Raw genomic sequence first — 11604 nt, forward strand, 5'->3', positions numbered from 1 at the left:
AGGCTTACGTCTTGAAGTTCAATTTTGTGGCTACATTCTCTTGCCATTGAAGAAGAAGAAATATTACCACGAATAAGAAAGAAGCAGCGTAGTAATGACCAATTTGGTGTAGTTTTCTTATGATTTTGTCACTACAATGATGCATATGTTCATCAATTTATGACCCTATGTTTGAATTCCTCAATTTAAACTTCACGACTCTTTATTCAAGTCCGAACTGTCTAGTTCTATCATGATCCAAAATAACTAACTATTGTGATGACACCTAGCATCCCCGTTATGTGAATCAAAGCAGTAATCCACAGTGATTTCCCAATAATTACATAAATAGGTCTAAAACAAGGTAAAATAAAATTTTTAAAAAATCAAATTGTTGATACAACGCAGAAGAGTTTCCTTGGAACTAGTAATATTAGTCATGAGCATCTGAGAAAAAGAAATAAAGAGTAGAAATAAATACAATTGTCTCAAAATGCAATGTGAAATCTGTTTGAATAGAAATTACAAAAGTGAACATCGTAACACCACAAAAAGACTAATAACTCACCACTAGAATAGAAAATCCGTAAAAACAAGCTCTCACGCACGAACTCCATTTATGCTTTAGATCAAAATTTGCACTTTCAATGCAAAAAGAAAGTGAGTACTCATTATCATAGATCGTCCCCAATAAAGTAATGCCGAGAGTCATAAAATACTCACTTTGCCAAACCTGTGCAATTATCATAAGCAAAATAATAAACACATAGCATACAACCACATAATTTAAATGTGCTCAACAACAGTTTTCAATAAGAAATGAAATAACAAGTCTAAAGGATCAAAATATCGACAGTTTCAACCATTGCTATTTGCGTTCACACTGTCAAACGTCTCTAAGCAGAGGAAAATCTAGTATTTGTAGAACACATTCAACCAAGTGAATCACTTAGCTTTCTTGTAGCATATGTGCCGACAGATAATATTATACAAATTTTAGAAACTATTTACGTAAAATACTGAGTTTTATGGAGAGGACAGGGGTTCACCAGCCCATATTATGGATTTATAAATTCACCACTGCCTCTAAGACAAATAACTCATGAGGGACGAATCTGATCCACAAGTAATATTCAGGTCATGGACAACCTAAATACACTATAATCAAACACCGGATTGTATCCAAATCACATGCCCATAACTCAATCTTCTCACATGTCAAAAACTCTGCATATCAATGTGACACACATATGCATGTGCACAATACATGATGAAAATCTGTGCAAATGTATAATCTGACATATATGTAATCTGTAATGCTAAACTAGCATGCACACTGTGACGGACTCTCTAGTGACAAATCTGATTCACAAACAATATTCGAGTAATGGACAACTCACATGCCCTAATCTCAAAATCATAATTGACAACTTTTTGGCAAACCCTTAATCAAGAAAGTTGAAAAATCTATTGCACTAAATTCTTTTCCGTCCCACCCAAAAATTTGCGTTTCTGCCATATGATGATGATAAAGAAGTCATCAATCTCAGATATATGTGTTCTTCTCAACAAAAACAAAGATTAAATATGAGCATCATAACCTTATCTTCAATATAAACTTTGTTTAAGTTAAACATGGCACGCAAAACTCAGTTTCAAAAGAAGTTGATTGATCAAAAGATTTAAAAAAGAATTATACAACTAATAGCTTCTACATTACCCTTCTAATTTATTTCTGCAACACTACTTTATAAATGGACAAAACTCCACTCAGATCTTTTAGAAGATTGCCTGACAAAAATACACCTCATTGAACATGTTAAAATCAAAAATACTATCATCAAAGCCCAAATTTAACTGAATATTTCTGCCCATCTTGTTGTTAATATTATAATTAGGGAAAAGACTCATAAATACCTCTAATCTATGGGGAAAGGCTGGGAAAAGGCTCATAAATATCTCTAATCTATGGAAAAAGATTCATAAATACCCTGTTTAATCTTTGGGTCAAAAATATATCTTTAAGGTTTGTTTTTGGGCTCAAACATATCTCTCAAACTAACATATATATTCAAGTCAAATTTAACTCTTTAAAACCACGTGTCGTTTTTTAATGAGAAAATACATAAAATTACATTTGAACTTGACAACAAAACTTATTTTAACACTTTAATTATACAGACGTTTATTTACTTTCTATTTTATTCGAAATGAAATTATTGTCCCCTTAAAAAATGTCGTGGCAAAGAAAGTGATTCTACTTGCTATAGGCGCGTGATAGGCAAAACAAATGTAAAAAATGAGTTAAATGATACACATGACATTTTCTTATTAAAGCCTACCTTTGAAAGGGGAAAGCAAGGATATTAAATTAATTATACTTAATTTTAGTGGGACATTTTCTTTAATTTTCTTTTCTTAGTTTTTCCTTTTCTTTTTATCTCCATTAATTTCTTCCTTTCTTTCTTTTTTCCCCAAACCAGCACCTCCAGCAAATAAAATGAATAGATGGATGAAATTCTTGCTGGACATTTTTTCCGGTGAACTCCCCTCTTTTTTTCAAAAAAAAAATTCTTTTCCTTCTATTCTATTTCATTTAATCTGTAATTGCAAAAGTAAATATAGATGAAGGTTTTTTTTAGAAAAATAAATCACCATTAACATCTCCTTAATTTCTCATCAACACCACTTGTTGGAGAAAAATACATTTTAGTATTAAAATAATAAAAGTAATTTGTATGAGTTAGTGGTAGAATGTGGCAATAAATTCTTATGTAACTCATATAACATCTAACTCTTTATTTGCCCATTACTCTACCTCATTATGCCTTGTAATTCATGTAACCTGCAACGCATGATTCCTCCATTCATTTACCTACATTATTATCCACTTTATTTCGATTTAAGACAAGAAAGAATTCCTCACCTCACTACAAAAAATGCGGCTGTTAGCCACGCGTAAAACCGTGGCAAAAGGGTACCTTAACCGTGGCTAACACAACTTTGCCACGGTACCGTAGCCACGGTTGCAAGCGTTCCCAAAACGGGCGTCGCCAGCAAATTAGCCACGATTTTACTGTTCGTGGTAACATTTCAACAGCCACGGTTTTAGTGTAAATTAGCTATGGTCATTTCGTGGGTAAATCTGACCATTAAAAAATAAAATTATAATTGATGTTTCTAATTAGCCATACGTAACCGTGGTTAATTGCCTTGATTTAATTGTGGCTAAAATAATATATTCCAATTCTCATATAAATTAGCCACTGTTTAACCGTGGCAAAACTATACAGGTTTCTTTTTTAAAAAAAAAAATTATTCCCCTGCATTTTGCTAGTGTTCACACATCTTAAAGACATTCACTAATACACTTATCATAGTACACTAATCATTACAATAATGATCAAAATTTCACCATGTAATGGAATATTCACAGAAAATTCTACAATTGTAGTCTGATGGAATTGCAAAAAGTCAGGAGGAACACCACATATATAGTGGTTCAGAAATATGCTACGCACAAAAAGCTAAGAAGAATCTTAGTTGAAAGTACACACTGCAGATCAGAATGTTCAGCTCCTTATACTTCTTCAATGGTGTCATTAGGATGAACAAATATCTTCAAGGGAACACCTCAAGTGTCATTATATTCTTGATCTTGAGAAAAATACTCCGATATTTTAACCTACAAGTAAAATAGAACCAATAAAATATTATCATACCAGCAGTGCTAACAATTAGCAATATACCAAGAAGGGAAATCAAATTATGAATTTTGAGAAACTATTACACATAACACTCTAGTATCAAACTGTTTTAATGGACATAGTTCTCTGAACTGCATGGCAGAGTAAGTCCACAAAGACTAGGCATAATGATGTAGTCAATAGTCAGTTTTGATTGAGCTTATCTAAAATAGTCCCTTAAGATTTTGTGTTTTTTTATTTTTCATTGCTCTATACCTTAGTTTTTAAATCTGATAAGTAGTTGTTTATGAGATGATTAAGGCAACAATGGATAACATATTGGAACTACATAAATGAGTACCAAAAACTTGTTTTCTTTGTTCATTTTTCAAAAAGGTCTTTTTTCTATAACATAAGCTTATTCAATGATCACATTTCAATCAACAAAGAAGTGTATTTGAGAGTTATGGTGAACAATAGAGTAATTAATATGGTTCTGCTATTAATTAAAGTCTCCAATTATAAGAGTTACTAAAATGATGTAAATGAATGAGCCCATACTAGCACTGAATTTGGATATGCATGACTTTCCCACTATCAGTATTAGTTTTTGATTTGCAATATTTAAGTCATTAAGGATGCCAAGTGGGGTAAAGTTGCATGTAAATTGCATGTGAAAGCAATATCACAATGTTTACAACTCAATTTTGGAAGGTGTATGAAAATCTCCTTCTCCAATTTGAGTAATTGTATTACTATTGAAGTAAAGAAAAAGAAACCATGCAACTACCTAATCAAGTTTCTGATGCTGCTAGGCTAGAACCAGTAAAAGGTTCAGGAGATAGGTTAGATGACTCTGCCAGAAAAAGAAAATTTTGTGATCGGTCATATCCTGTGGTAACTTTGCCTCTAATGATAGGGACGGTCCAGTAGAAAAAGGAAAGTACAAAGACAATAGTTGCCTAGTTTCGACGATAGGGCCAGAGACACCAGAGCAAAAATATCAAAGTTATCAACCAACAAGTATCTGAAGAAAGACCCCGGTGTTCCAATAAGAGAAAATTTTAGTAGCTAGCTTAATGATTTTAGGAAGATATATGTACCTTTCTATCTGAAAGTAGCTCATAACCTTATTGGCATATATTTCTTTTTTCTTCGGCTTGAACTGTTATTCTTCTTATGAGCAGCAGCAGCAAGAAAAGAAATTCTTATACATATAAGTTATTTTCTTGTATCTAATCTACTACATATTTTATTTGGTACAATAAAATGATTTCCAAAATAAAATCAGAGGTAGAGAAACTTACCATTTGATGACCTCTCCTCGCATTGGTTTTGCTACCACCGGCATTTCTACCAAAAGTTAATTCACAGCTATCAGGAGACCATTTAAGTCCACAAACCTAAAAAAGAAGTAGTTTCTATCAAGATGCAAGCATAATCTCCAAGAGCAAGCTATAACACGACAAAATAAAAAGGGTTAAATAAGTACTGAATAACGAAGATATCAAGTCACTAACTCACTACTCGAGGACAAGAGATTCCTACCTTCATAAAAAAATAATACCTTATCAATAATTTCTATGGCTTTACAAGTATAACTTCAAAAAGAAAAAGACTTCAATACAATCATTAACTATAAACATACATCAAAAAGGAAAACCTTGAGTTTATATGGGATATATAAATAACAATGTATGATTTAATAGTGTGAATTTTGAGGGGAAAAAAAACCCAGGAAGCAGCACAGAGAAAGGCACTTCAACCCAACAACTGAGTAGGGAGTAGATCGAGCTCTTACCTCGAGTCAACAACAACACCTTGAATCCATAAAAGAAATGATGATTTCTTTCTATGAGAAGTTAAATTATTTGAGAAAGGGCTGTAAAGGCAGGGTGATAGTGAATACATCGGAAATTGAAATTTGAAATTGAAAATTAGGGCTTTGAAAATTGCAAAGTCGTTTTAAGGTAAGAACAATTTTGCACAAACAGAAACCCTCAAAAAAGTTATTAAAGATTGAACATAAAATTGACTTGAAAAATCTTGTTCTTGCTACAGATCTCTCACTCCTTCGATAAACCTTTTAGTTTCTTTGAACATGAAAAAGTTTCCCCCAATTAGTAAACAAGATCTTCTGAAAATTAAACAAAATATATCTCAATTACAACATTACTTTAAAAATTAAACTAACTAAACCCATATTCACCTAATTAAGCATAGCCATACAAATAAATGCACAAATCCATCTTCATTTACTTCAACATGCAAAGATGCTTTACAGCTAAAATACTTCATTTTTTAAAATAACAAAATATATATCGAAATATTACCTAGAAGTGATTCCACCACAATCGAAGGAGGAGACGACTAAGCAATTGTTTCAGGGACATTGAGGAGACGACGGAGCAATTGGTTGTAGAGAGATTTGGTTGCTGGGTATTGTTTTTTTCCTATTGAGAGAGACATGAGAAAAAATCAAAAGGAAAAAATAACAATGTAAATAAGTGGGGGGAAATGAAAAAATAAGGGAGGGAGTGAAACTTACAATTCTCGCCTGATTTTGCCACGGTATTCTAGTGTCTGTTCTTAATTCGTAGAGAGGTTTACATTTTTGTGTGAAATTTGACACGATTTATTAAATCGTGGCTAAATAATCGTGGGTAAAATTTGTTTTTTTGGTAGTGCCTATAAATAGTGGTGTTTCTTACTTTGTAAAGTATATGTCGAAGAAGTTGAGATGAAATATGTTTAAGTGTAGAAAAATATTGTAGTGTGAAGTTGTGAAAGAGAGAGTTGAGACAAGTAAATATTTAAGTCTTCAACTATATTCACCATACAAAAGAGGGTATCTATATGTTGAAGTAAGATGTTCTTTTAGTGGATTTTTTGACTCTTCAACTAATCCGGAGTTGAGTCACATGATGTTGTTGGGCTATTGTATCCTGGAGGGGACAAGTTAAGAGATATACTGCTGGATCAGTGTAGATTATGCTGTAGTGGGCTTGAATCTCTTTAAAGAGAGCGAGATATACACGTCTTAGCCTGAATAAAGTGATAATTCTTTTCATGAACACAAAGTGATATTTAAATTCTAGAAATAGTGGGGGTTCATGAAATGAGAAAAAATTATTGTGAAATTGTGCATATTTGAGTAATGATCTAAAAAGAGTATTACAAGTGTCTTTATTAGTTTTGAAAAAAATATGTTATTGTTAGATATGAGTTGATGAATTTTGACTCTAACATGTTACCAAAGAAAGATAAAAACTCGTGGAGTAGCCCTTTTGACATTAAATATTTGGGTGAGATAAATTTCATTCATAAAATGGAAAAAATGATAAAAGCATGTGATGAAACTTTTCTTGACAAGTCACATTATATTGAAAAATTGTGAAATACAATTTTATTGATCGTATGAGTCTTGCAACTTCTTTTGATTCAAATATGTGAAAATTGTGTGACAAATAAAAAATGTTTGCTAGCCTAATCAATGATATGAGTTAGAGATGTCACTGACAACTTGACTTGATATTGTGTTTGCCATAAAAGTACATATATAGCAGGTACAAGCAAATCAAATGAGAAAACTTGGTGCTATTTGTTGGTTATGAGAAAAGCGAATTATATTATTTGTTAAATCTATGGTGGAAGTTGAAGTAAAAAAAATTTAAGCTTCAACTAGTGAAAAAGTTAATTGATTTAGAAATTTATTTATATCAATCACGTTTCAACAACAAAGACAACCCAGTGAAATTTCATAATATGGGGTATGGGGAGGGTAAAGTGTACGCAGAACTTACTCCTACCAAGATAGGACGGCTGTTTCCGAAAGACCCTCGGCTAAAAAAAAGCATAAAAAAGGTCAGATAAGGCTAAGAAATTCAAAGCTATTTGTAAAGAAAATAACGAAAGCTTTACAGATAAAATATAGTAATCAAAGTACAGAAAGTAATAAATAATACTAGAAATTAGAGCACAAGAAATCATAATGTGCTAATACGCCTACTAATAAGGAAGCATAACATGACTATGTACTAGCCTTCTACCCTAATGTGGGTCCTCCACACACTCCTATCCTAGGTCATATCCTCGGTAAGCTGTAACTGTACCATGTCCTATCTAATCACCTCTCTCCAATATTTTTTTGACCTACCCCTACCTTTTCTGAAACCATCCATTGCCAACCTCTCACACCTCCGCACTGGGGCATCTGTATCTCTCCTCCTCACATGCCCAAACAATCTCAGTCGTATTTCCTATATTTTGTCATCCACCAAGGCCACTCCCACCTTGTCCCGAATAGCCTCATTTCTAATCCTATACTCTTGCTGTGCCCACATATCCATCTCAACATTCTCATCTCGGTAATTTTCATCTTTTGAATGTGATAGATCTTAACTAGCCAACACTCTGCCCCATACAACATAACCGGTCTAACCACCACTTTGTAGAACTTGCCCTTAAGTTGTGGTGGCACCTTCTTGTCACATAACACTCTGGAAGCGAGCTGCCATTTCATCCACCCTGCCCCAATATAATGTGTGACATCATCGTCAATCTCCCTGTTGCCTTGCATGATAGACCCAAGATACTTGAAACTACTTTTCTTTTGGATGGCCTGGGTACCAAGCCTAACTTCCATGCCAACCTCCTGAGGTGTCTTACCAAACTTGCACTCTAAGTACTCTGTCTTGGTCCTACTCAGCTTAAACCCTTTAGATTTTAAGGTATGTATCCAATTCTCCAGCTTATCATTAACTCCGCTACGAGTCTCATCGATCAGGACTATGTCATTCGTGAAAAGCATACACCATGGCACCTCACCTTGAAAATGTCACATCAGTCCATCCATCACCAAGGCAAATAAAAATGGACTATGTATTGATCCTTGATGCAACCCCATCACAAATAGAAAGTGCTCTGAGTCCCTTCCTACTATCCTTACCCTGGTTTTGGCTCCCTCGTACATGTCCTTGATCACCTTAATGTATGACACAGGTACACATTTAGCCTCCAAACATCTCCATAGTATCTCTCTTAGAACTTTATCGTAAGCCTTTTCTAGGTCAATGAATACCATATGCAAGTCCTTCTTCCTCTCCCTATACTGCTCTACTAGTCTTCTCGTAAGATGAATGTCTTCTGTAGTTGAGAGTTCCGATATAAATTCAAACTGGTTCTCTGAGATAGACACGCCTCTTCTCACCCTCATCTACACCACTCTTTTCCACACTTTCATAGTTTGACTTAAAAGCTTGATACCTCTATATTTATTATAACTCTGAATATCTCCCTTGTTTTTGTATAGAGGGATTATTACGCTCGACCTCCATTCTTCGGGCATTGTTGTCATTATAAAGATGACATTAAATAACCTAGTCAGCCACTCTAGACCTATAGAGCTTGCGCTTTTCCAAAATTCCCCAGGTATCTCGTCAGGTACAGTCTCTCTTCCCAAGAGCATCCTATGAATAGCACCCTTAAACTCTTCGACCTCAATATTCCTGCAAGACCCAAAATCATAATGCCTCCCTGTGTGTTCCAAATCTCCCAACACAATATCTCTGTCCCCTTCTTCATTCAAGAGTTTATGGAAGTATGACTTCCATCTCTGTTTAATGAGAGTCTCTTTTACTAATACTTTTTCATGCTCGTCCTTAATGCACTTCACTTGATCCACATCGCGTGCCCTTCTATCTCGCGCCCTTGCTAGCCTGAACAATTTCCTATCTCCATATTTCTCTTCTAGTTCAGCATAAAGGCATTCAAAAGTGTCATTTTTGCCGTCAAAACCGCCGACTTCGCCTTATTCCTCGCTATATTATAAAGTTCCCTATTCGTCCACTTCTCTACATCATCCTTGATTTCTATCAACTTTGCATACGCCATCCTCTTTGCTTCCATCTTTCCTTGCACTTCTCCATTCCACCAGCAGTCCCCTCGGGGCCGACTATGATTACCTATCGAGACTCTCAACACTTCCCTTGATACAACCGTAATACAACTAGCCGTCCTATCTCACATACTGGTCGCATCCCCACTACTATCCCATGCCCCCATATTCTTTAATTTCTCTCCCATCTCCAGAGCACTAGCCGTGGTCAAACGCCCCCATCTAATCCTAGGTCGATCATCTCCAACCCTTTTCTTCCTCGTCATCTTGATCCCTAAATCCATCATCAAGAGCTTATGTCGAGTTGTAAGATTGTCGATCGAGATGACCTTATAGTCTTTGTACATACCTTTATCATCCTTCCTAAGGAGTATATATCAATCACTTTATTTTGATAAAATCAACTTCTCTAATTTTTATTAATTGTGCAGCACCAGTATTATTGGTTGAGTAAAAAATTATTATTATTATAACGATAAATTCAGACCCATGAGGAAAAAACATAATATTGTAAGATCATATTGATCACTGGTATACCATCAATATTAATTATGTTAAAACTTGTGATAATCTTGCAGATTCATAAACTAAAGCCCTAGCGAGATAAAGGGTCTGAAGCACATCGAGGGGGATGAATTTGAAGCTCATAAATTTCTAAGTCATATATTAGGAAACCCAACCTAGGGACTATAGATCATATAAATAGGTTTAATGGAAAAAATGAATCATATGATGACTTATTGTGAAATGCAATATTATAATTTTATTCAATCTCTATGATGCGAGTGCATTTATACTATTATAATCTATGGAAGTTGAGTCTTTGAACTCTTAATGAAAGACTACATCTCGTATGAGTGAGGTGTCAAATTATAAGAGCACCCTTGACAGATTTCACCTATGTGAGTGTGAAAGTAGGCTACTTTCTATGAGAATGGGTTTGTTCTAAAAAACACTCATGAAAATCGAGATAGCACAAAGCCGTAATGTGCTTTCTATTAAAGCTTATGTCAACACCTTTATTATTGTGTATAGACTTTGATACTTTATTTTCCTTAAGCAGTCATAGTTTAAGTCTGAGACCACTACTGAATCTTGAGTAAATGTTACTTTTTTTACTAAGTGAAGGTTTAACGCAGAGCACACCTTCACTATACATAATTGTCTTCCTTTAACTAAAGTGTGAAGTACTCTCTTATTTCAATATTAAAATGAGTGAGGCAATGTGGGAGAAAAATAAATTTTAGTTTTAAAATAATAATATTAATTTGTATGAGTTAGTGGTAGAATGTGGCAATAAGTTCTTATGTAACTATTATTACATCTAACTCTTTATTTGCCCATTATTCTACCTATTATGCCTTGTAACTCATGTAATCTCCAAAGCATGATTCCTCCATTCATTTACCTATATTATTATCCACTTTATTTCTATTTAAGACAAGGAAGAATTCTTCACCTATAAATAGTGGTGTTTCTTTCTTTGTGAAGTATATATCAAATAAGATGAGATGAAATATGTTTAAGTGTAGAAAAATATTGTAGTGTGAAGTAGTGAAAGAGAGTTGAGATAAAAAATATTTTAAGTCTTCGACTATATTCACTATACAAAAGAGGGTATCTATATGTTGAAGTAATGTGTTCTTTTGGTGGAGCTTTAGACTGTTCAACTAATCTAGAGATGCTTGAGTGACATGACGTTGTATTGGTTTTTTGCCCTGACTTTTGTAGTATAATTGAGTTTTCCTTTTCCAAGAAGAAAAACACAAAGTTTCCATATTTGTCTATTCATTTTTCTAATAGGAAAAGATTTATGATTCTATAAATAGAGGCTCATTCCTTCTAACATAATAGTATTCACAATGTAATTTTAGGGGCTTTGAGAATTTTAGGTAGAGGGAGAAATGGTAAGACACAAGTGTTATGTGGACTTCTTTATATTTCGAGTGAATTGTGTGAGGTTATTGCCCTCTATATTTTTTACTCTCATATTTATAGTGGATTGCTCATCTCCTTTTGTGGATGTAGGTCAGTTGATTGAAC

The 11604-nt window shown here is 33.9% G+C and overlaps 1 long non-coding RNA gene across 1 annotated transcript; it reads right to left on the minus strand.

Annotated features, from left to right (window-relative positions):
* Window positions 1-3218: 3218 nt before the first annotated feature.
* Window positions 3219-6346, minus strand: LOC129875005 (uncharacterized). Its single transcript, XR_008763044.1, has 4 exons — window positions 6214-6346; window positions 5999-6118; window positions 4973-5068; window positions 3219-3664 (listed from the first exon to the last, which is right to left on the minus strand). It is a non-coding gene; the product is annotated as an uncharacterized LOC129875005 (long non-coding RNA).
* Window positions 6347-11604: the final 5258 nt, after the last annotated feature.

The sequence above is a fragment of the Solanum dulcamara genome, chromosome 11 (assembly GCF_947179165.1).
Source record: "Solanum dulcamara chromosome 11, daSolDulc1.2, whole genome shotgun sequence".
Classification (NCBI taxonomy): Eukaryota; Viridiplantae; Streptophyta; class Magnoliopsida; order Solanales; family Solanaceae; genus Solanum; species Solanum dulcamara.